The 27,228-nt window shown below is 40.2% G+C and overlaps 1 protein-coding gene and 1 pseudogene across 9 annotated transcripts in view; one reads left to right on the top strand and one right to left on the bottom strand.

Annotated features, from left to right (window-relative positions):
* LOC109685508 (phospholipid-transporting ATPase IB) overlaps window positions 1–27,228 on the bottom strand; it is a 583,492-nt gene that overhangs the window by 311,735 nt on the left and 244,529 nt on the right. The window lies entirely within an intron of this gene.
* Window positions 22,878–25,172, top strand: LOC109685503 (tudor domain-containing protein 3 pseudogene; annotated as a pseudogene).

Below are 27,228 nucleotides of genomic sequence, written 5' to 3'. Positions count from 1 at the left end.
TTTACCTCCATCCCTCTCTTGTCCACTCCCATACTTGCTCCCCCCCCCAAAAAAAATAGCCTCCCTATACATTTATGTTTAAAATATTTTAGTCAAATTTAAAAAATTTAAAAGCCAGGAGATTTCTCATGAAAGTCTGATATCCAGCTTCTCTTGTAAAATTATAGTCTGTGAGCCGTGAGTCCAAGTTCCCACCAGGCAAGTGCCTGCTTATCTCTGAGAAACGCCTTCATGTGCTGTTGGTCATATGGCTCCCAATCCCTGCTGCTCATGGATTAGGACACCCAGTTGCACTGGCTATTTGGCATGTACTGTTTTGTTTCTTTCTACCCACCTCTTTAATAAAGTGGAACTACAGATCACCATGATGGTCACAGGTTTCTGGTTTACAGATACAGATTTGGTGGGGCACTACTCCACTGTGCTCCTGCCCTGGAGGCCTGGGCTACACAGTCTCACCTTGTCATCACTGCATCCTCGGGTTTCTACTGAGACAAAACTCATCCAAAAACTGGGTGTCATGAGGACTCTACACAGCTTCTCCCATGGTTGTCATGGGCTGTTTCCAACACAGGTACACATTTCAGGTTCTTTTCTCCACTAACTGTGTGAAGGCTCAGTCTCTAAAATTAAACTAGAAATGTTGAGAGAACAGTCAAATTCCCAGATTTAAAAAACAGAAAGGTCTTCACAGACATAAGGATTTTCTGAGGCTTCTTAAGTAGCTTTCTGTAGGGATTTTACCTTCAACACATGTATACAGAGAGACAGAATGGCAGGCAGAGATAGAGACAGACAGAGATACACAGATTGAGAGGCATAAATTTCTATAGGGAAAAATAAAGTGTCAGCTTTTTTTTTCTTTTTTGGGGGTTGGGGGGGTTGAACTCAGGGCCTCTACCACTTGAGCCATGCCTCCAGACTTTTTGCTTTTACTTTGTTTTTCAGATAGGATCTCATGCTAAATTTGCCCAGGCAGGCCTTAAACCTCAATCCTCCTACCTCCGCCTCTTGGGTGGGTGGGATTATAGACATGAGCTACCCTACCAGCCCAAGTGTCAGCCTTACTATTTAAAACCTTGAGTAGGGTGGCAAATTGAATGAAGTCAGTGACTTCTAGTGTGCCTATGGAAGCATCCTTTTTCCTACATACAGTTTTGTCTCCCAAGACACTACCAAAATGCTTAGGAAAAGAGATGAAAAATTATTCTATTCTGGGGGGAATATACATATATACATATGCACACATATACTTAGATAAATATATACAGAGATAGATGCTGACATACAGATATGCAAAATACATAATGGTGCAAGAGAAAGGAAGAAGAGTGACCTTGGTGTTTTGGGCATGAGTAGGTGGAAGGGTGAGGCTCACCCATCATCCTTCCAGGTATTCCCATACATACATTCGTGTACAAGTGTGTGCATGTATTTTAATATATATGTATATACCAGAGACCACTCTTTTGAACCATAAGAAACTAAACTTTTCAATTCAAACTGCGTTTCCTAGGCTGCTACCTGTGGGTGATGATCCAAGTCCCAGGCAGTAATATGGACATGCCCTCCCACCCCATGCAGCATCTTTAGGGAGCTCACCTTCTGCTGGAACACAGAAATTAAAAATAAAGTCTGGGTTGGAATGCAGCTTAATGGCAAAGCACCTGCCTACCAATGTGCTGGGTTCCATCCCCAGCATCTCAAAAAAAAAAAAAAAGAGTAAACAAAAGGATAAGTGCTGTGATAGAAGACTATTAAAAATGGATAACATACAAGTACAAGAAAAAATATACTAACAAGGGAGGAGTCAGGAGCAGGAGAAAACCACTAAAATGAAAGAAGTTAGTTTACCAGGGAGTCCATCATAGGAAAATGGAACAGCACGAGAACTGAGGACGTGCCAAAGGTCACAGAGGCCCAGGAAACAGCTCTGCGAAGAAGTGCTCCTTGACCACTGTGCTTGCTCTGCCAGCAAAAGGGCACCGGAGTGCGGGAAGCAAGGCCAGGGCCACAAGGGGAAGATGAAAGAGTAAGAAATATGCATTTCTGAATCCTGTAAGAAAAATGTTTCAGGACTCAGTCCAAAGACCTTTTTCATCTCTATCTTTGAATATTCGTTCTGGTTTGACCTTAAATATCAACTATATGTTAAGATTCCAAATTTGTATCTTCATATCTAACCTCTCTCTTTCCTGAATTCCAGTCCTAAATATCCAACCACCTAACTCACCCTCCATGCAGCCATCTAATAAGGCATCCTAAGCACAGTATGTCCCAAACTTTACTCTGGGTTCCCTCCCTCCCAGCCTGGTCTCCCCTGTCGGGGGTGGGGGTATTAAGAAATACCTTCCTCCCTGTTGGGTCAAGACAACTCCACCTTGCCAGGTACTCATGCCAAAAATATCAAAGTCATTTCTCTTACTTTCTCTTGTACCTCATATATTCAACCCATCAGCATATCACATCACTCATGCCTTCAAAATGCATCCAGTCCCTGATCACATCTCTCCAGGGCACTGCAAGCACCTCTTGTTCACCTGGACAATCATGACACCCACTTCCTTGACACTGCGCCTTCTCAGGCCCCTTTGCTGATTACACCATCCCTCCCCCAGTGCATGCTCCTTATTTCCTTCTCCTCTTTGACTGCCATGGGGCAGTTGTCATGGTTTACATTCCATATTATTTACTTATGTCTTTTGCTTACTGCCTGGCTTCTCCATTTGAATATCAGCTCCAGGGGACCAGGGATTTCTTGGCTGATTCATTGTATTTTTAGGGTCTATCACAGAGCCTGTCCACAGAATATATTCAGATCTTCATGGAATAAAGGGATGGCTTAGAGAAGGTAGAAATATGAAGCAGGGAGTTAAGTTCAAAGGCCATGCCAATTCCCATATATCTCATGAGGCCTGAACCAAATGTGTAGGGGACTGGAGACTTCACTTCACAGGGGGAAGAGTTCTGGCCAGGTAGCTGCCTGGAAGGCACTGGGAGGGCTGGTGTCAGGGTTGCTAACTCAGGCAGAAGCTTGACAACCTACATGGAGATAGATAAGGCCAGAGATAGGAGAGATGAGAGAGAAGGGAGGTAGGAAGGCTTGATGCACTCAATTTCTGATGTCAACTAATAAACGTGTTAACATATACATTAATATATCCTTCTCAGGTATAATTCAAAGCCCACTAAACTCTTCTGAAACAATTTTCAAAGTTTAAATTTTTCCTAAGTTTAATAAACTCAAAGTTTCACAAGGGCTCAGATTCATGCACTCTATACAACAGGTTCCACACTAGGCTTCAGAATAAAATAAGAGTCACAAATGCCAGAAATAAGTAGAAAATGATGATTTGCAAAAGATTACAGTGTCCCCAGCACTTGAAACTATGTCGAGAATAAAAAGGCACTGGTTCTCTTCTCCAAACTTGCATTTAATAGGCTCTAAATCCAGCCCAGATTTGACCTTTGCTTTAAATAGATTTTCTTGGAGAGAAGGGAAGAAAACATTGATTCATCTGAGACTCCTGAACAACCTACTGTTCACATTACTTGAAATGGAGTCTGCTTTAAATCAGAATTCTTGAGACACAGAAATAAATATACCAAGAAGTTTCTAATTTTGTTCTTTCACCAGCTGATTATTTTCATTCATAACAGTGGATGAACCCGATACAGTCTTTCCAGAAGGCCCTAAACACAGAGCAGAGCACTCGGTGAAATCAGTCGGTTCAGCTTGTCCTGAGATCAACACTTTGGGTAGAAAAAAATAAGAGAAGTATGTGAAAGGAAGATGGCTTTCCATTTAGCAACACTTGGGCTATAAGGGAAACCTAGGAGCAAAAATGTTTCCAATAAGATTAGAAAGGAGAAGCAGGACCTTTGAGTACTTGGGTTGTTCACACAATAAACTTGAAACATACAGGCATCTCACTCTGCTAAACTCAGTCACTAACATCAGTGTCACAGACTTGAGGCCCAAACAGTCAATAAAGTCTCCTCAACCTAGGTCTTTTCAGTTTATTCTTTGGAAAATTTGTTTCCTCTAAAACCTTTGAACATTTCACTGTTCATTTTAAATCATCATAAGACAGTTGGAAAAGCAAATGACAATATAAATGAAATAGAAGTCCTGCTTTACTATCTATTTGCTTCTGTCTTTGGGTACCATGCACATAAATGACCTCAGGTCACCAGGCAGGTAATAAAGATGTACTGAGACATTAAGGAGTGGTGGAGGTCTGTGGCCACATGCAACGTGCCTGCCCACCTACTCATAGTCACACTGCTATCCAAACAAATCAGCACTGCAGTCTAAGTGTGACTAGTTGACAATCGCACTGCCACAAAATCAAGCAGGATGGTTCAGGTAGTGTTTTCTTAGAAATCTCAAGAGCATTTCATCTGCTTTATGAGAAGTTGCCATCTGTAATTCCACATCATTCCCACCTTCTCCTGGTTAGAGGAGAGCAACAGCACCTGGCAGCTCAGCTGAGATGGGAACTCAATTGATCATGTCAGGGCTATAGTAACAAGAACAAAACACAAATGCATGGATGGAAACAACACAGAAGCCTATGTACGCACACACACACACACACACACACACACACACACACACAGAGTACACACAAAATACAGTTGAAGCAAATCATACCACCACCACCACCACCAAAGCAAGCATTCTAAGACTCCTGTGTCTAGAATGCTAACACCTAAGAGGACCAACTGCAGCCCATACAGACAGTACTGACAGAGGGAATCATGCAACCAGACTCAACCAGAACCTCATCTTGAATGTTTCAGCCACCACAAGCCTAACGCTGAGGACAACATGATAACACAGCCTTTTAAGTTGTTTCCTCAACTCTATTTCATCTTGTACACAACTATTAAAATACTGTGATACTGATACGTTACAACTGAATGCTGCATATTAAATACACAATACTCAAACTATCTTATTAACAAATCAGTTTTTTCTTTATGGCCTTTCACTCTCTGTGTCTTATCAATTGCAATGTTTAGCTTACTTTCTTGGCTTGTTTAATGCCTTACATTAGTAATTTTTCAACCCTTTAAGGCAAATGACAACAGAATCTCTAATTGCATGAAGAATTTCTTCTTAAAAACCTCAAAGCAACACTATTAGGCATAAAGGAAAGCCAAAGGGAACTGCTTGTACCACAGACCAACCTGAGCTCCAAGCCCCATGAAGTACTACCTCACAGTCCTAAAGTAATTTACCCACCTGCTGGTGGGGGGTGGGGGAACACGTTAATATTCTTGTAAACCAATATGCACATGTGAATTCTCAGGGCAGGACTCAGGGAAAGACGTCCTGCAGCTGAGAACTGGGTTCAACCTTTTTTCAAGATGTAATTCAGTGATGGCAGTGTTCTGAAGAAAGGGAACAGTGCAGCCCATCACAGAGCAAGTAGTGTGCGCACACACACACACACACACACAGGGAAAAGCAGTTCTCAATAGGAGGGTGGGGAAGTTACTCGCATGTGAGTTTTAAGAGTACTCATGACAGATGAGGAGAACCGTGGCAGCTAAAGCAGCAGTACAACTAACAAAATCAACTGCCAAAGAGTGAGCCAAGCTGTCATGGTCTCTCAACTGAAAGGTGACTGGGATCCTAGAGCCAGACGTGGGAAAGGATCTTTTTCCTGATTACCATCTTTCAAGACCAGAAGGTGTCTGTGGAGGGGGTTGGCTGAAGTATCCAGTTAACCTCTGAAACCCATGGGGAGCAGAGCCCAGCTGAGAAGACAGCCCCTGGAGACGCAGAGTGGCCACTGTACCAGCATCCTCATGAAGCCTCATGGCACTACTTCCTTAATACTTCTTCTTAAATCATTACAGAAAGGGGACTGAATGTTTTTATTTTGCTAAAAATTAAGAAGTTCAGCTAAAGTTATGCACAGAAACTGATAGAAAATCATTTTGCCTCTGCTTCATACGTTTTACTTCTACACATCAGCCAAGGACCACAGAGATCTGGGGCCTGGATTCTAACCCAGCACTCTCTCTCAGTGGGGATGTACCTCTTTATCAGTTGCAGAGTGAGCACAACCACATCCAAGGCAGTCAGACCAAAGCCCTCTCTATTCCCACCTCCTTTAAAGATACACAGGAATAAACAAGACACTGATATGTTTTGTTTTTAACTATCTAAGATCATTGTTTTCACACCTTTTGAGAAAATTAATTTTTGGTGGTTTTTTCAGAGTTGTTTGCTGTTTGGGTAGGTGGTGGAAGGAGGTAGAAAGAGAATTAAATATTCGTTATATGAGGAGGAGGAAACAAACTTTCCCACAAGTTTATACTGGCTCTATTTCTTTTTCCACCAGTAGCATGATGCTATTCCTGTGCACCATGGGGGAAGCTGCTCAGCATGGTCCCCACTGGTATACTTTTCCACATGGACTGAATGACAGGAGCTACTGCCCTTCCCCCAGCAATAATCAGGACTGTGGTCACCTAAAATATGTTCCTTTCAACCTCTGGAAGAATTATGAGCCTGCAATAATTAAATCCTAAGTGAGAGGTATGCAAGCATTTAACCCTGTACTTAAGGAGAACAGGCTGTATGTGCCTTGGGTTACTCTGTGTTGTACAGAACTGCAGCTTTAAGGCTGTGTTAGCCTTGAGTTACTCTATTTTATCAAGCTACTCCATTTTGCCAACATAAAAATCACTCTACATCTTGTTTACACAAATAAACAGCCACTATCTTTCAGCATACCATGAGGCACAAACTGGTCATCTGTGCCAATAAATAATTGTACCTGTGTATATATAAAGTCAAATCAGAAACAGCAGATAAATGAGCTTACTGACCACACAGATGTAAGCCTATTACCTGGGACTATAGAAGGAGCATCCCAAGACTAAGATGTGGTCAGAATACTGACCATCACCCGATCACCTGTCATGTGCCTTGTTCAGGAAAATGCCACAGCAAAGGACATCTGACTCTGGTCCTTGGTTCCAGCTTGAGTGCAGTTTCTGCTGCCTGTGACACATAGCTCACTTCACACCAATACTCAAAACTGCATACCTCCAGAACCTCAATTTGATAACTCTGGACCCCAAACAGCTCTGTGCCTATAGTTCATAAAACTTCTTAATCTGGTTCCCTACAGAGACTTTTCCTTGGATCTGTATCACCTCTATACCTTTGGTACAGCCCCTATGGACTCTGAAACCTCTTTAGCCTTTTCTTGGCCATTCTTTAACCTGTATATACATTATTGTGCGAAGTGTAATGTGTGATCTGAGAGTTAATATCAATAACTAAGATTGGAATAAAGAACCTGTGTAGCCACTATCAAATGAACTCTGTAGTACCTGGCCAATTAAAGTCAACAAAATTGATGAAGCTTGTGAAGTTAATGTTATTCAATACATTCTGACATAATAGAAAGACACAGTGTGTCTGTCTATGTTTCTGACATAGCTCACTCATGATAGTACACAATGTGAGGAAACTCTTCTAAAATGTTAGTATCAATCCTCAATTCATTCTGCAGGGCAGGAGCTCCAGGATAACAAAGTAGAGACACTCATTTTCATCATGTCCACACTGTCTAAAGCCCTGGGAAACAAATGCAACAAACTGTGCCAGTCACTGGACTGCTCCCAACATCCTCAATAGTGTCCAGTCTGGCTTCTTGGACACAGATTTTTCTATATTTTCCCAAATAATCCCCTAGTCTTCAGAGACTTTTCCCCAGGAAGTCAAAATAGAATTTCCAGTTTTCCTGGGGGACCTTGCAAAAGGAATTAATCACTTTAATACTAATGGTTTCCCTCTCTTCAGAAAAACGTCCAGTGGTATATTGGCTGATTGAACTGTCTGCTATGAGAATTAGGGTAGAGAGTGGGAGGCTCTTGGACTAATTCAACCTGAATACCTCAGCCCTATGTAGATGCACAGACCTGTTTGGAAATTCCTCCAACCACTAGTGTAATCTAAATTCAAATGTCAGGAACTAACAGGTATGGTCCACCAAGATGAATTAAACTGTGAGTGCAGAAGACACTTTCATGACAAGGGTGCAAACTTCTCACTTTATTTTCATAGATACTGAGATGCAGAGTGCCCTCTGAGGAAATGACCAGTCAGCACACAACCTCCAGAACTCTCCCTGGTTTCTCTCCTCCATCTCTCTATTGTTCTCCAAGACTCCCATCAATGACTCATACCACTTTGGTCTCCATGACCTTCATTTCCTCTTCCCTACAACCACGCTAGTGGTTTGTCAGGACTACTATAACTACATACTAGGTAGTTTAAAGCATTAGAATATCATTCTTTCACAGATCTTGGGACTGAAAGTAGTTCAAGGAGTCAGCAAGGTTGTACTCCCTATGAAATATGAAGGAGAGAACCATCTCAAGCCCCAACTCCATTTCAAATGATTTGCCACCAACTCCTTAGTGTGCAGCTTCAGCTAACTCCACTCCCTGCATATCATCATGTGGTTATCACATCACAATTTCCCCCCACCCCTGTGTGTACCCCTTCTCTTTGATAAGGACACCAGTCATTGGATTAAAAGCTCATCCCTTTCCAGCAGGAACTCATTTTAACTAATCTGCAATAACAGAGGTTACACCCTAAAGTTAGTGCGGATTAGGAATTCAACATATCTTTTTGGGGACACAATCAATTCAACCCCTAAAAGCCACACAATTAGCGTGATCAAACACAAGAGCCTACAGCATGAAATTTCTCACTCCCTTCACTTCTGCTCCCTTCAACACCCTCACCTTGCTTTTAAAATGTGTTTTGCCTCTTGGGGATATACCCAAAAGACTGTTACTCCAGAGGCACCTGCACATCCATGTTTATTGCGGCACTATTCACAATAGCCAAGTTATGGAAACAGCCAAGATGCCCCAGCACTGACGAATGGATTAAGAAAATGTGGTATCTATACACAATGGAATTTTATGCAGCCATGAAGAAGAACGAAATGTTATCATTCACTGGTAAATGGATGGAATTGGAGAACATCATTCTGAGTGAGGTTAGCCTGGCCCCAAAGACCAAAAATCGTATGTTCTCCCTCATATGTGGACATTAGATCAAGGGCAAACACAACAAGGGGATTGGACTATGAGCACATGATAAAAGCGAGAGCACACAAGGAAGGGGTGAGGATAGGTAAGACACCTAAAAAACTAGCTAGCATTTGTTGCCCTTAATGCAGAGAAACTAAAGCAGATACCTTAAAGCAACTGAGGCCAATAGGAAAAGGGGACCAGGAACTAGAGAAAAGGTTAGATCAAAAAGAATTAACCTAGAAGGTAACACCCACGCACAGGAAATCAATGTGAGTCAATGCCCTGTATAGCTATCCTTATCTCAACCAGCAAAACCCCTTGTTCCTTCCTATTATTGCTTATACTCTCTCTACAACAAAATTAGAGATAAGGGCAAAATAGTTTCTGCTGGGTATTGAGGGGGGGGAGCGGGAGGGGGTGGAGTGGGTGGTAAGGGAGGGGGTGGGGGCAGGGGGGAGAAATGAACCAAGCCTTGTATGCACATATGAATAATAAAAGAAAAATGAAAAAAAAGTGAAAGGAGAAAAACTTTATTATTTATCTTGGTTTAAAAGGACACAAAATATTAAACTCACTTCTTATTGCTTAAGCAAACCTTAGAAATTATGTCACCTTGACATTTATTTTGAAAAGTGAAAAATAGGAATATGCAGTACAGAGATCTAATTAAGAATGAGCCACAGATAAACAAAATATGCTTATAACTTGTACGATACTTCTTTCAGATTGTATAATTTCTGGTACATTCTAAATAAGTTACTTTGATTCAAGCAGTGCATATAACTTGTATTTATAGGATTCTACTACGTGGAAAATTTTTATAGGAGGTTGAAAGTATTTGTTTCAAATAACAACTTTGTGGTGTTTTTACATTTACAAGGTTTTGATCATGGGTGTGTTTTAAGACATTAGACAAGTAAAGACTTTTGCATATCAAAAAAAATAAATAAAATAAAATAAAATGTGTTTTGCTCCCTAAGTCACTGATGACTCTCCCTATAACCAAGGTTTTCTCAGTTTGACCTATCTATCACCCTGGACTTCATGGATATTAGTGCAATCCTAATCCCCTGACTTCCTGTCATGAATTTTTTTAACCTATGGTTGACAATTTATGGTCTCAACTCACATTCTCTATAGATCATCAAAAGAGAAAAGACATTAACAATGTCAGTGGTTTCATCTTAATGTCACCTTGACCCAGTCTTCTGCTGATCTTCCATCATAATGACTGCCTTGTTTCAGAACAATCATTTGTTCATTCACTCATTCATTACAAAAAATATTTAGGAGTACTCACTGTGTGCTAGAGGAACTGGACTTATTTCATGGTTCTATGGTGCACAAGATTACTCCCTATTCTCCAAGCACTGAGAGTGTGTCAGGAATATGAACAGCATTTCACAGCATGATACATATTATTAAATGCTCTGACATGCATCACTTTGGATTCCCTCATCAGCCTGCAGTAACTGATAGAAATAACAGGCTTGCAGGTTATAAGTGACTTGTCCCAGGTCACAGAGAAAGTTAGCACCAGAGCTACAATTCAGTAGATCAGATCTGATATCAAATGCAGAGCTCCACAGCCACACTACTGCCAACATTGTATTCCCAAAGAATTATCTCATTCACCAAGGCTCTGCATTAAATGTGCTACCACCTGGGAGACAGCTCTCTGCTCAGCTCCACCAACCCTGCCCTCTTGCCTCAGAAGCTGCCCTCCCATTAACACTGCTCTCAGGCCAGAGCCAGGCCAGCAAGACAGTGTGAGCAGCTGAACAAGCAGACTTGAATTTGGCATCTTGGATCCAGGTAATTTAACCAACTCACAGCTCCTCAGTAGGACTTTCATCTTCAATAAACTCACCAGTGCTCCTGGTCACATCCTCCTCCTGCTTCCAGCCCAATCACTAAGAACTTCCAACTTATGTCCCAGCATGCTCTCTGCCTCCTTAGTTCTGTTGCTGAAATTCCTACCCAAGGCACAGAAATCTGTTCAGTACCAGCTTCCACAACTATTCAGCTTGATGAACACAATGCCCCCCAACAGCAAACAAATGTTTGGTAGAACCTATGAATCATCTGTGCTTTACAGGTGCTTCAGGGAAACTTGAAAGCTAAAGGATACTATGAAGGTATGCTAACAACCACACACACACACACACACACACACACACACACGAAGACAGCATAATGAAACTCACCAACCAAACACTGTTTGGAAAAAGGAAGAGGACGAAGGAGAGGAATAGAAATATAATGGAGAGGCGAACTTGTTCAGGATACACTGTATGCATGTATGGAATTACACAATGAAACCCCTAGTATTATTAATGTATGTTAATTCAAAAACATAATAAAACTAATTTAAAAAGAAAGTTGAAAGCAAAGTTCTTACCATAAAAAAATGCCTATGCTTCTATTATGCTATTCACTGTATCCAGGGGGAGCCCTGATACAGCATGAGTATCTCCCATTTACTTAAACTTCTTAAATGCCTTCTTAAATTCTTTACATCATTGAAACTGGGCTTTCTCTAAAGACACTGCTTGCCTCATGACCTCTATAGTACCATCTCTCTGTCTCCCTCCCACCATTCCTCATTTCTCTTATTTGTACCAGTTCATCACAGTGCTGAGCTGTGACTACATCATCATCTGTCTTCCCTCTGAAGTCCACTCTCCACTCACACCCTAGTTCTCATCTTCTCTGAAGTTACTAAATCATTCTTTCATGCTCTATTTTGAGGACAGGGAGATTGCATGTATTTGATTTCAGACCCAAGCTGAAGACCATGAGAAGACACCTGTCTCAATCCCTAACAGAAAATTCAGGCCACCTGTCTTTGTTGCCCTTCATCCAACTTACACTTCATAAGACGCCATTTTCTGTATCTTCATACTCACACACTTTCCTAGAACCACGTTCTACCACCTTCTGTCTGCTGGAGCACCATTTACTCTTCAGAAAGGAAGTGAATGTCTCCCACTACCACAGATTTTCCTGACCACCTTCCACATCCCCCTTGAAATCTTGCTGCATATTCAATCTGGACAATGCCACAATCTGAGGGGCTTGGATGCCAGGCTAGAGAGTTCACTTCAATGTCTTAAAAAATGAAGTCATTATGGTTCTAGACAACTTCTGTCCAGTAGAACTTTCTGTGGTGATGGGAATGATCTGCACTGTCCACATGTGGTTTTGAACACCTGAAGTGCAGGTGATACAATCAAGGAACTAAAATGTTAATTTAACTTTAAGGTAGCTACATGTGGCTAGGAAGGACTGTAGCAGGCTGTAGAGCTCTAGACTGGTTGGTACAACAATGGAAGAGCTTTAGATAGGTGACTCTGATCCAGGAGGATGAAGACAGCACAGTAGGGAAGCAGCAAGAGAAACCTGGCAAGAGTGCCTGACAGTGATCTGGACACTTTCCTTTCTCTGGAAAGGAGAAGAAAAAATATCACTCTCCCCTATCACCAAGATACTAGGGAAAAAAAAGGGTGTAGGATATCTCCTAAATAATATCAAAAGAACAAGACTGCAGAATACAAGACACTTTCTGTTTGGGAGTCTTAACTTGTCAAACTGGGAGTTTCTTATTGAATAAATCTACCATCCAGAGATTTTGACATCACTAATATGTTTAGACTTTCACCCAGGAAAACACAGAAACACTTAAGTTTCCAGAAGGAGTATACACAATGTAAGGTAATCACTTCATATGTTCTCAATCTTTTCTTTTCCATTTTGGAAAAACTTGCTGGTGGAGTGGCTCAACCAGCAGCGTGCCTGCCTAGCAAACCTGAGGCCCTGAGTTCAAACCCCAGCACCATAGAAAAAAAAGAAAGAAAAGAGGACCCTTTCTGGCAAAACTCAATTAATTTTTTACTTAGGCACACATAAAACCATAGATTCCCAGTGAAGCATGTTGAGGCTAGTAGAGCTAAAAAGGTATGACATATTCACATAAAATGAAACTATGCCAGACAATGACTAGAACATCCTGAGGCAGGTTTATGTGTGGTCTGTGAATTCAATCAGACCTTACATTTCTGCACAGAACCGGAAATTATTTGGTTATTTCTTTACTATATCCCTCCTCATGCAAGCATTTGGTTTTGTTGTTGTTTTTTTAAATACGGTGTTTTGTTTTGAGAAAGAGTCTTCCCTTGAACTCAGCCTCCCCTTGAACTCAGGATCCTCCTGTCTGAGCCTCCTCAATATTGGTGTTACAGGTATGTGCCCATCATACCTGGCCTCTCAAAAAGATCTGTACCTTCCCAGTGCATCTCAACTCAGGGGATAAGCTATGAAGTACAGCAAATGTAGAAATATCTAAGCCAGACCTGGAAAGAACAATCTAGCTCAACCTTCATCAAATACCTGAGAATTTCAGGGACATTCAAAGACATCTACACTTATACCGGCAAGTTAGAATTTGAAGTTCCAATTCTCTGATCTATACCATCACTCTAGTCATTTACTCATAACCACTATCTACCTGTCAGAATACTTATTCTGCAGGGCATTGCTGATTTTTACATGTATCAATAATAAACCCAGTAATTTCTTATAAATACATATAGACACACACATATAGTTGGTAATACACACACACACACACACACACACACACACACACACACACACACACACACACACACTCAGTCCTTGGCAGCCATAGGTTTGTATCCTCAAGTTCCACTTCAGATCAAAAGTAATAGAAAAAAATGTATCTGTACTGAATGTGCACAGATTTTTTTCTTGTCATTATCCTTAAATAATACAGCATAGTAACTATATAGCATTTACACTGCTATATCACTAGAGGTGATTTTAAAAGTATAAGGGAGGATGTTTTGTAGGTTTTATGCAAATACTACACCATTTTTTAAAGAAAGACTTGAGCATCTATAGATTTTGGTATCCAGGAGGCTCCCGGAACCAATCCTCTGAGGATACTGGGATGACTGTATAATTTATTTATATTTAATTATAGTAAGCTGATTTATATAATATGAATCAAAGAGAGAAAGGACTAATCAAGTATTTTACTTTAAATGCTATTTTTTGTGATGCCAAGCCCTCTCTATCACTCCATCAACAACATCCAGGTCTGCATATCGGAGGCAAGCTTATCCAAGGCGTGATACCAGCAGAGCCCAGGAGAGCACATCTAATACTCCTCCTGACACATGTGCTCTCTGAAATGCACTCATCACAACAGAAGGAAATTCCAGGTCTTCCACATGTTTACATGATATTCTTCTTTCAGAGCCTTTCCCACTTACAGTAGAATGATTTCACATTCTTTCAAAATCACAGAAGATATAGACGAGAAAAGACTGTCATCACAGGTCCCAAATGATTTAAATGAAAAAACTACTGGGTATGGTTTACAACTTCCATATAGTCACAAGCATCTGAAAACAACCACAGGTATTTCCCCAAGGCTCTGCTCTCCCCCAGTCCAACTGGCTTCTGCCTGCCTTGTTCAGCCACTCCTCTATTAACCAGGCTCCATTTTAATACCATAAACATGCAAGCACAGGATGCCTCCTGGAAAGGAAGAATGCTAGACATTTTTAAGTACTTAAAGATCGACAACTGCTGTGCAGTGGCCCCAACCCAATCCAACACAGCTCCCACCCAACACCTGGCATTACAGGTCACTTGATGCAAATCCTAGGAACAAAGCTGGCACTATAGACGAGACGTTGCTGCAATTTCAAAATTTCTGTTTTGCTAAGGCCTCAAGGCTCCACTATGTCTGCTTCATCTGTTCACCTTTACAAAACTGAATGCTAACAATCTGACAGTACACTCAAGTGAGGAATTAGAATTTAGAGAAGAGGGGAATGAGAAAAAGCAGGATTACACTCATTTGTTTCTAGAAAGCTCTCCTGAAAACAAAGAAAGCAGCGGGGGAGGGGCCTTCTATGTCTGCCTTGTGTTCATTTGACAACTGCAGTTTGCTCTCAAACTACTTAGAAATATGTCCAGTGAACCTGATATGTCCAAAGGCTCACCAGTAAAATGATCTTCTAGAGGCAAGTAGGGAATAATTTAATCCTACAAGCAACTTCTCACTTCACTACCAGCCCTGATTCTACGCTATTTACTACTAGTCAGATTACAGTTTTGGAAAATTACTCAAGTTTCACTCTTTTTGATGGTCAAGAAATGGAACTAAATGGACTGTTAAGGATTTGGAGACAGGGAGCATGTTCCCAAGAACACACTTTGGCAGGAAGGTTCAATATTGTTTAGCTGTCCAAGTCTGGTGGGAATTATATATTCTTTGGACAAAGGAGGAATTAGTTTGTTGCAGGGACTGTAAAGTGATAAACACACCACCTACTCAGAGAGGTAGTGAGAGGACAGTCCTCACAGGAACCACACCAACTTTCTGCATTAAAGGATGGGACAGTCAGTCATCAGAGACACTACAGGCCAGCTTACCTTAGCAAATTCCAGAGACCTAAATACCTGATTTGGGAGCCTAAAGCTTACTAGGATAGAAATAATGTACTATTTTAGGAAGCACAATTTATAAAAAGACCTAATTTGAGTATTTACTCCCACACATGATTGAAAAGAAAAAAAGGAGCTAAGAGAGTGCACACATCCTTGTTCAACAGATTTACTTACTAGGGGACACACAGCTGGACTCTCAAGAGGAGTCTGGAAAGATGCCACAGCCAGGATGAACTTATTTACACCAACCAGAAAAGGGCCAATAGTTTTGACAACTTCTTTGATCACAGAAATGTTACACTGGGCCAAAAAATGACAAACTTTGCATGGCTAGGTTTTAGCTTAAGACAGCAACACCATGAAATGAAAATTCCTAGACGATTCCTAAGTCTCATGATTATGTCAGGATATAGCCATGGAGGAGCCAAGACCAAACAGGATTCCATAATCACAACTGTGCAGCTGTGGTTCCTCTGCTGAGACATGAAAAATAGCTTGTTTAACAGTTTGCCCTGATGATGACAAAGCAGCATATGGGTGGACTACTTAACTCCTACCAGTATTTTGTATCATCTTTCACTTATTTCCCTTATAATTTTCAGTTCTATCACTATGTGAAACCAAGAATAACTAGGACCACACAAAAAAAATTAAGATTATAAATTTACCTTTTGAATCACTGGATTCTTTTTATAAATTAGTTAAATTCCTTCCTTTCTCTCTCCCTTTCTCCTTTCCTTTCTTCTTTCCTTCCCCCTCCCTTCCTCCCTCCCTGTATTCCTCTCTCCCTCCTTCCTCCTTCCCTTCCTCTACAATTGCTGTAAATAATCCTTTATCAGCCTAAACTATTGTACCTATTCACCAATAGCTGTATTGGGGAGATATATGGAAGATTACTAGCAGGTCTATGTCTAGGATGTGAAATAGCAAGCTTAGAAGAAGAATAAAGTAGGGTACAGTGGGACGAACGAATGCAAGTTTGTAAAATATTATAAAATTAAGGTAAAGTGGTATGATTTTCAGTATCATATTTGTTAAAATACGTTTGACTTCTACTCTTATAATTACATCAGTATTATACAGGATAGGATTGGAATAAGGAGGCCCAATTTCCTGTGTGGTATATAGAAATCAGGCTTCACTTTATAGCTACACCAATTGGTATCATTTGCCCATCAAGGCAATCTTCTTGTAACCTATCCAGAATCTCTGTGAAGTTAAACAAGAATCAAATAGAATCCACATGGCTTTTTAGAAGTTCATCAGTATTCACTAGCATAATTTCTACAAAACTCTGCTAACAGCACAATCTGAAAGCCACAGGAACAAGAGGTAGAGACGAAAGCATTCCATCCCTCCAGCCCTATCCTCTCTTCCAGACTGGTAGGAGAGAGGCCAGGGTTGAATGGAGAGTCTCCATAAACTGGAGAATCCTGTGATTTCTTCAATCTAATTTTTATCCATATTTTCTTCTGAAGAAGAAAGCTGTAGAAATAATATTCAGAACTCCTGACCATAAACATTACTAGCTGAACAAAGATGTTTGTCCCTAAATTGCTCCTTCCTTCTTGTTCACCAATGCTTTATGTTATTCATGTCTCCCAAGTCTCCCAGTCTCCCAAACCACTCATGCTTACTCACTCATACTCTGTAAATGCCTCCGTCTTCCTCTCCTAGTCTTACATAAGACTCCTGGGAAAATGATTTAATAGCTATCATATGCAAGGCAAATTGGATAGCATATATTAACTGAAAATAAGACAAGACTGGGACCTATCAAATAGGCTTTAACACTGTCCTAAAGTCAAATCATCTTTATTGCAGAAATACTATTGGCCAAAGAATTTAGAGAATGAAGAAAATAAACAGAAGTCTAAATTAGAAGATTGGAAAGCAGGAAATGTAAGTGCCCTGTTTTTTTTTTTTTAGGGAAAGAGGAGTTCAGTTCCTTAAAGTTTGGAACTGAACTCCTCTTACCCAATGTGTTAGAAAGGAATAATTTCACCCTAAAAGAAATAGAGTCTACCAACATAATCATCCATGGAGGTGATACCATGAAGTAGCCAATATCTTAGAGAAAAGTTGATGATGCTGCAGGCTGAAAAAACAAAAGGCCTACAATACCTTCTCTGGTCTCTTGGAAGGACAAGTTGAAATGGATTCAGAGTGTCCATGGGCATCGTGTATTACCCCTCCAGAAAACCTGAGCTCTTCAAACAAGACAAAAGCCTATGAAGAGGCAGCCAAGGAGGAACACAAGAAACAGACACTGATTCCAAGTTGTTACCTAGTCAAGGAGGATTCTGCGACTAGGATGCTCTCCCCTGGGTACCTGCTTTCTGCACGCCTGAGTATAAGCACAGCTGAGATAAAATACTGAGCAGAACTGCTCACTGGAAATGAAGTAAACAGACTTGCCAAAACTGACACAGGTGAGGAACCAGGACCCTGGGTCCATGTGTGTACCAAACATTTAGTGTCAGTGGTCCATTGAGAGTTGCACAACAGTCATGTTGTAACTCCTGGCAAAACCTTTGGACAAAGCAATGCATAAGTGTACAGATGGATATAAAGAAACTGGCAAGTTTCTAAGTAAGGCATCAGTGAGAACATCCTCTAAGAAATGTCTTCTCCTAAGAAGCCAAAGGAAACCTAGCTAAGGGCCCTCCCAGCCAGACTCCACAAATGCATTCACATTTAAAATCATATTTGTGTTAGCAAAAATAGCCAGCCAAAAAAATGGTAAAATGATCATCTGAAAAATGGCAAACAACATGTCCACTGTATGTAGCCAAACTTAAATACTCATTTACTTGACAAACATTAGCAAACATTTAATACAGTAAGGCTCTGTGCCAAAAAATTCAGAGAATGCAAAAATGAACCAATGTATGCTATCCTCCTATATCTTAAACTAAGAGACAAGGAATATATCAAAAGTGACTGCAGTACTAAGACTCAAAATCATAGTAAAGTGGTAAGGACTTTTAAAAAGTTGTAGCTTCCTCTTACAATTAAAACCGCACAAACTGTAATGTTCTGACGCACTTATACACTGTGCAATGATCAAATCAGGGTGTTTCCCCTTCTTAACTCCCACAACTGAAATACCTAAGATGGAGGCCAGATTTTGAGGACCAGGTGAAATATCGACAGAATGACATAATAAGGAGAGGAGACTGGAGTGGAGGAAAACAGAATGAGGACCCCTCTGGTTCTACATTATGAACAATGGGTAGCTTAGTAGGAACAGCAAGGAAATAATAGAGATTGGTGGGAAATAAAGCTGCAAAAGTAGGCCCACCAGGACTAAGGGGAGTCATGAAGGTGAGTCCCAGAAGTTGAGGCTTCATTTAAAAAGTACCCAGTGCTTTAAAAACCTGATGTGAACTAGAACACTGACCGATAGCACAAAGGGTAGAACACTGAGAAGCCCAAAGCCAAAGTGACAGTGCAGGCAGAATGCCAAGGAAAGCCACCATGAAGCCTTCTGCAAGAGGGGAGACAAGAAGGCTGCCTCCCAGACTCTATCCAGCCCTGTGGCCTGGACAGTGAGGCAAGCAGCTGCTGAGAACACCTGATTTTCCAGGCTAGAAAACAGCCCCAGCTTCTAAAAGCTGCTTAAGTAACTGCATGTTTCAGTAAAAGCTATCATGTATGTACTCTGTCACCCTGCTACAATCTCTTACAAGAGGATTTTGCTTTTTTTTACTTACTGTTTTATTCACAATGCCTAAAACCAAATCTTGCACATATTAGGTGCTCAGTAAATGCTCTGAATGAATGAAAAAAACTAATTACCAAGTGACATCACAAAAAAAAGATGGAGAAGGCACTCAATTTGTTCCTCTACTAAAGCAACCATGAATCACACAAATACGGACACAATTAACATCCTCGGAACTCTGAGATCTAATGAACACCTATGCTTACAAGGAGAGCCCAATGAAGAAAAAAGGCTAAAATTGGGTTAGAAGACACAGTAGCATTTTCTCTTATTTACCACTGCTCCCCACTTCTAGCACGGGGGTGGCTTGCACTGCCAGTGTGGCTTACTGGTACCAAGAGTAATATAAAACTTATTCTCTATGTACTGCATTGCGGATCCTGACATGTCTGACAGATACCTGAGGATCTGGTGCATGTCTCCCTTTGTTTTATTCCTGCTTGCCTGTGTTGAATGAGTGCCTTTCTGGGTGCTAGAGGCATGTGTTGAAGGATTTTAAGATACTATCTGTGCCTGCCTTGGACAGTGGATGGCAGCAGACAGACCCAGAAGTATGGCAAGAAGCCTAAGGAAGAAGTTTCCTGGGGAACAAAGGCTGGGAATGGGCACCATATATACCATGTTAGATAGAGTACAAGATATGACACGTGCATAGAAAAGACCTGAGAAGACCTAGGTTTGCCCCTCTGGTGGCTCTGTTCACTCTACACAGAAGGATATGAAGACGAAACAGAGTTATATGTGGCCAAGTACAGCACTGAAGGAGTGACCCAGCCCTGAGCTAAGCTGCAAAGAGTGGGAGAAATTTTGACTTTGTTTTGTTTTGTTTGGCTCCAGACATTTGAGGAAATCTTTGTCACTGGCAGACCAGTGAGATAACAGAAAAGAGACTGCAGGAACCACAAATCAACAGAATGGAGAGTTCAGTAACGATTTTATAAAAAGAATTTAGAAAATTACTAAGCAAATGGCAGCTCTGAACAGTCAACAACAATAAATCCTGGGAGGGGGAGATCTGGTTATAACATTACCGCATAATAATAGCCTAAATAAATAGTTTACAAAAGCAGGGGAAAAAATACAAGGTATACCAAAAATATGCAAGCATTCACATTCACATAACTATTTACAGAAAAAAAAATGGCAGCGATCACTCATCAGGAAACATAAATACTGGACTTAGCAGACTGCGTTAAACATGCCCAAAGACCTAAAGGAAACAAAGAAGCACAGGAAATTAACATAGAAAAGATAGTATCAGTAAAGAGACAGAATTATAAAACAGAGCCAAATAGAAATTTTAGGATTGAATAGTATAATACCTGAAATGAGAAATTTACTAAGGGAATTAATAGCTGATCTGAGCAGACAGAAGCAAGTCAGCAAATGTAAAGATAGGATAACTGAAATTATACAGACTGAGAAGGAGAAAAATAGCTTTAAAAATCCATAGGACACCATTAAGCAAACAAACATGCATATGGGACTTTCAGAAGGAAAAGAGAGAGATTAATGAACAGAAAGAATATTTGAAGAAATAATGGCTGGAAATCCCAAAGTTAATAACAAACATGAATGTACATCCACGCAGCTCAACAAGTAGGAGAAACTCAGTAAGATCTACACGGAGGCACATTCTAGTCAAACCCAAATGCCAAAGACAAAGAAAGAATCTTGAAGACAGCAAGAAAAAAGAAAGAGACATTATATACAAGGGATCTTCAATAAAGCTAACTGCCAATTTCTCATCAGAAACCATGGAGGAAAGAAAGCAATGGAATAAGATATTTTAAAGTGCTGAAAGGAGAGAGTCCAAATTGGTGGATTGCTGATAGACCCTAGAACACTGAATTCTCATAAGCAACAGTTGGGAAACCTGCCTACTCCACCAAAGTAAGATATTGCCAATATACAGGCAGACCAAATGTACAATGACTAATCTCTATATTAGCTTTTTATAGTGCAAAACAGATCCAGATGACCAAGCACTATGGCTGCCAGCCAACATACTGCCAGGCTGCTGGGGAGTGGTTTCTTTTTTTTCCCTCTCTCCAAAGAGCGAAAAATCATTGTGGAGGGCTGCAGGATTAGTTCTGAAGGTGCCTGGGTTGTCCTGGACCTACCAAGAATCATGGACACCAAACCTCTGACTGGCACTTGTGACCCCAGACACTGACCTCCAATACCACCAAAAGACAACTAGAACCCATTCAAATGAGCTTGCTGCATCTTCTGTCCTGGAGGAAACCACACAGTCGAGTTCAGCTTGTGGATATTAATTACACCACTTCAGGACAAAGCAGCTGGCCTAAAAAATACAGTGAAATCTCTCACCCTGCCTGGTGGGGGACAGGTACCTATACAAAGTGTTGGGGCTGATAAGAGTCTTGTGGTGGCTTAGCCCTGCACAGCTTAAGGGAAGTAACGCATTCCAACCTTGGAGAAGCTAGTAGTCAGCTCAAACTAACTGCTTTCCCAGACAAGCGCTTTTGACAAAACAGCTCAACTCCAGCACCTAGGCTTGCCCAGTGGGCAGGAGGGGCTGGCTACTGTTCATTCATCAGCATGTCATGGGACCACTTTGGAAAACCTGCCTACTCAAACAAGCTGACCCTAGGACTGGTGGAGTGGCTCAAATGGTAGAGCACCTGTCTAGTAAGCGTGAGGCCCTGAGTTCAAACCCTTGTATGCCAAACAAGCTAACCCTTTCTTCCCACCCCTCCCAAGAGGAGCCTGGATTTAAGCATCCTGAGTGGAACCCACAAACCACGTACCAATCCTAAGGAGGGGCAGGGACTCAGAGAAAACCCTTTTCTAAAAGGATAGCACCAGGAATGAGGATGACAGTCTAAAAACTATGGGTTAGAAATCAGAGGGGAGTGCCCAGTGCACTCATTGAACACAGAAGAAAACCACTTCTCTCCACAACAAGGAAAAAATTTGGATGGTGTGTGTGTGTGTGTGTACACATATATATATTTCACTTATCTCTTTTTTTCCATTCTGTTGAAATTTTCATTTGGCTGAGCCCTTTTCTGTTCTTTTTTCTCCCCCAACATTTTTAAAATTTTTTCTTCCTTTTCTCTCCTTATCCTCCTCTCCTCCCCCTTATTTTCCCCCACTGTCCCTAGCTCCTCCACACTAACCATTCACTGAATGATCTAGTACATCAACTTTGCACATTACTCCCATCCTTTCTATCCCTCTGTAATCCCCAAAAATAACACCCTCCTCCACAACAACTAGACTACACTTTTACACACATTGGGCACTATTACCCCAGAGCCCCCATACCTCACACCTTTTCTCCCCTCCCCCCAACTCCCCTCCTCATCTCCTATCCCCATCATTCTTATTACCTAAATTTTAATTTCTATGCAAACAAATTTTATTTCTCCAAATCCACCTGTTTGTAGATAATACTACCAAGGGTTTTATATACTAGATAAATAACTGGTTTGGCACTGAATCTATTAATTTGTTATTGCTAAGTTATACATCCAGGTAAATGAAGAAAAAAATACAACAACCTAGCTAACAACGATACTATCCAGAGCACAGAAATTAAATCAAATGGGATGCTACAATGGCTGAGGTCTCAGGTGCAGTGTTGTCCCAGGCAGGTTGGTATCTTTCAGATGAAGGCACTGAAGCTTGCACAAGTTCTCCTGACAAAGTCAATGTAAATGACATCATCCTGATTGCTCTCAATATCTGAGAACAATTAGCAAGAAATTCCTATCAATGGTGGAAAGATAGAAAAGCTCCAAGGTCCATGTGTTTTACATATTCTGAAAATTCACAATGTTGCTGCATATAGGATAATGAAGAATCCCAGGCTGCACCGAGGATGCTGCATTTGCAGATGACTGATGGTTATATAAGTTGCACAGCAATAGAATTTAGTTCTATGTCAAAAATAAGCCTAAATATACCACCTGGAACTAAAGTTAAGCTCTCAGGGATGGCTGACATAAAAAATGGATTCCTGCTCTTGAATGACTAACACCACAGTTATTGGCGGTGAAGTGGAACACCTTATTGACAAATGGGAATTACAAAGAAGCTTATCAAAACACAATAGAAGCAATATTGGAACTGAAGGTGGACCACCTCCTTTTGTGCCTTTTGGACAGAAGTGTGTACCTCAAGTACAAGTCAATGGCAGAGAACTTGATCGAAGAAAGACATTGCAAGTTACAATGCCTGTCAAACCTACAAATGACAATGATAAATTTGAAAAGCAAAGGACTGCTGCTATTGCAGAAGCTGCAAAGAGCAAAGAAACTAAGACATATGGAGGAGGTGGGGGTGGTACCAGAAGTTATCTCAATATGGGTTCTGTTGGTAACTGAAGTAGGGAGTTTTACAGAAAGAAAAGTCATCCAAATCAGAGGGGAAACATGAAGGTGTCTATAGAAAACTGGTTGATGAGAAGGCACTGAAGCACATAATAGAAATGGGCTTCAGTAAGGAAGCATCCAGGAAAGCTCTCATGGATAATGGCAACAACTTAGAAGCAGCATTGAACGTACTCCTCAACAGCAATAAGCAGAAACTTGTCATGGGTCCTCCTCCAAGAGGTAGAGGAAAAGGCAGGGGTTGAGGAAGATCTGAAGATGAAGAAGACCTGGGAAATGCAAGACCTTCAACACCAAGCACACTATTTGATTTCTTGAAATCTAAAGTGGGGACTTTGAATGTCAAAGAATCTAAGTCACAGCTACAACACTTTCATCACAGGGACAGCACTATGTCAAACAGCGAACAAAATGGAGTAAAAGATAATAATCAACCAAGACATCTTCCTCAAAATTATACCAGGCAACCAAGAAATGAAAACCCTCCTCATTTTCAAAGAGACACACAAAACTTAAAGTCAGTTTTAGAAGGCAGTGGATTACTGAGACATAGAAGTGCTAAAAGACCAAGTACATCTCCAGGACCTTTAGTATGGGCTCAAGAGAGAATCAAGGGTAACAGACCCTATTCTAGATACGACAGAACTAAAGAGACTTCCTATCTTCTAGGTTATCAGCACAAAAAAAAGAGATAACTCTATGCAAAGCAGATCAGGAAAAGATCCATCATAGGGAGAGGCAAAAGAAAATCCACTTCCTCAAGAATCCATACATTATAATAATCAGAAACGTGGGGAAAGAGAAATCCAAACAGGTAACCCTAATCATTTTTATGACAGGAAATCATGAACAATGAATAATGAAGCTTTCAGTAGTGTAAAAATTGAAAATCCTTTTAATATAAATAATGACTACCAGAATCCTGTCCAAAGTTAGTTTCATTGGTGTTCCCAATAGAGAGACAGAATGCCACTGACAGGAAGACAAGCAGGACCAATTAAATCAGCAGGACCTGCCACAGCTATAACCTATGATGATAAAAATATTTTACAATAATGGGCCCAAAAGAAAGTCTGAACAAATTAAGCCAGAAAAAGTGCTAGAGTCATCTACTGCGATACAAAAATGTGGAAACCTGGAGATGAATGCTTTGCACTTTTTGGAAAGACAACAAGTTTTACTGAGCAGAAGTTGAAGCCCTCCACTCTTCTGGTATGACAGCAGTTGTTAAATTAATTGATTATAAAAACTATGAAGAGGTGCTACTAAACAATATCAAGCCTATTCAAACAGAGGTATGGGATGAAGAAGGCACCTACAACCAAACTCTTGAGTTCCGCAGATGAGGCAATGGCCAACCAAGATGATCCACTAGGCCAACCAAGCATTTCTATCAACCTCCCTGGGCTAGAAACCAGAGAAGATTCCTTGTGAAGAAAGAACTGCTGATTGAAACATCCTGGTCAAAACTATTGATAGACCTTCTGCTTCCCCTTCATAGCAAGATGCAGCCATCATGAATATTATTATTTGAAGAAAGAAAAAGCAGATTTTAGGGGACAAATGCAACCCACACAAACAATGGGAAAAAATACTGACTTAAAGCAAAAACCTTTTACAAGTAAAAGAAAAAGTTTTCTTCTGTCATCAGTAAAACCACTGTGCTCTTATATAAAAAAAAAATTAAGTCAAAGGAAAGATAACAGGTGGTCAAAGCCCCCAAATCAACAACACTTGAGCAAATCTCAAAACAGAATCATGGAGAATAGAAAAAGGGAATAGAATATGACTCTTCAAAAGATTAACAATAGAGGATTTGGTGGATAACAAAGAGGATTAATCCTCAATTGTTGAAGTCTGAAAATGATGGTAAGAATGTTCAATGAGTTTAAAGAGGAGGTTAAAGAGGACATACAAAAACAACTCGATGAATTCCAAAAGAACACAAAAAACTCAAGAAAAACAACTAAATGAACTCAAAGAAGATTTCAACAAACTCCAAAATGAATCCAAGGAAGTTATTTTTTTAAAAACATAGATAGATGAAATAAAGAAAGCAGTATAACATGTGAAAGAGGATCATGACAAAGATATGGAAAGTACCAAAGAAAGAATCAAAAGAAATCCTGGAAACAAAAAAAAGTTCCCAAGTCAGATAAAAAATACAGTTGAAAGTCACTCCAGCAAGCAGAAGACAGAATTTCAAGGCTTGAAGACAAAATAAATATTAAAGAAAAAACGAAGAATACATAGAGAAAAGACTGAAGCATTGTGAAATGAATATGCAAGAACTCTGTGACTCCATCAAAAGCCTAAACCTGTGAATCATGGGTAATGAAGAAGGAGAAGAGGTGCAAGGCAAAGGTATAGGAAACATAATCAACAAAATAATAGCAGAAACCTTCCCAAATCTCAAAAAAGTAATGCCTGTCCAGGTTTAGGAAGCCTCTAGGACACTAAACAGACATGACAAAAATAGAACCATCCCACAGCATATCATAGTTAAAATAATAAGCACAGAGAACAAGGAAAGAATATTGAAGGCTGTAAAAGAGAAAAATCAAATAACATATAAAGGTAAACCTATCAAAATAACAGTGGATTTGCCAACAGAAACCTTAAAAGCAAGAAGGGCACAAAGAGAAGTATTTCAAGCACTGAAAGAAAACAATTTCAAACCAAAATACTCTATTCCACAAAACTATCATTCATAATTGAAGAAGAAATAAAAATTTTCCATGATAAACAGAAACTAAAACAATACATGACCACTAAACCAGCACCCCATAAGGTACTCAAAGAAATCCTACACACAGAATATGAAAATAAATATAGTCATGAAAGGATAGCAATTATTAACTCTCAAGAGAAGAGCAGACAAGTAATTAGAGAATAGCACAGACTTAACTGCACACACACAAACCCTTACACAACAAAAGCAACTAAATGGTAGGAATCACACATACTTCTCAATACTAACGCTGAATGTTAATGGCCTCAACTTCCCAGTCAAAAGACCTGAAAATGTGTTGTTTATAAGAAACCTATCTCACAGATAGAAACAAACATTGACTTAAGGTAAAAGGGTAGAAAAAGATTTACCAAGCAAATGGTCCCCAAAAAACAGGCAAGAGTAGCTATACTTATATTCAGAAAAATTACACTTCAAATCTGAATTAGTCAGAAGAGACAAGGAAGGTCACTTCATACTAATAAAAGGAGCAATACATCAAGAGGAAATAATAATTGTTAATTTATATGTGCCCAATGTTGTGCACCCAACTTCATTAAGCATACATTAATGGACTTAAAAACACAGACAGACCCCTAACACAGTGATAGTGGGATACCTCAATACTTCACTATTACAAATGAAAGGTCATCCAGATGAAAAATTAAGAAACTTTATAATTGAACGACATCATAGATCAAATGGACCTGACAGACATCTACAAAGTATTCCATCCTGCAACAGCACAATATATGTTCTTCTCAGCAGCCCATGGAACTTTCTCCAAAATAGATCATACTTTCGGTAACAAAGCAAGTCTTGACAAATATAAGAAAATTAAAATA

The sequence above is a fragment of the Castor canadensis genome, chromosome 10 (assembly GCF_047511655.1).
Source record: "Castor canadensis chromosome 10, mCasCan1.hap1v2, whole genome shotgun sequence".
NCBI classification, from domain to species: domain Eukaryota; kingdom Metazoa; phylum Chordata; class Mammalia; order Rodentia; family Castoridae; genus Castor; species Castor canadensis.
Note: the sequence above shows the minus strand (reverse complement) of the source record. Positions and strands in the feature narration are given on the sequence as shown.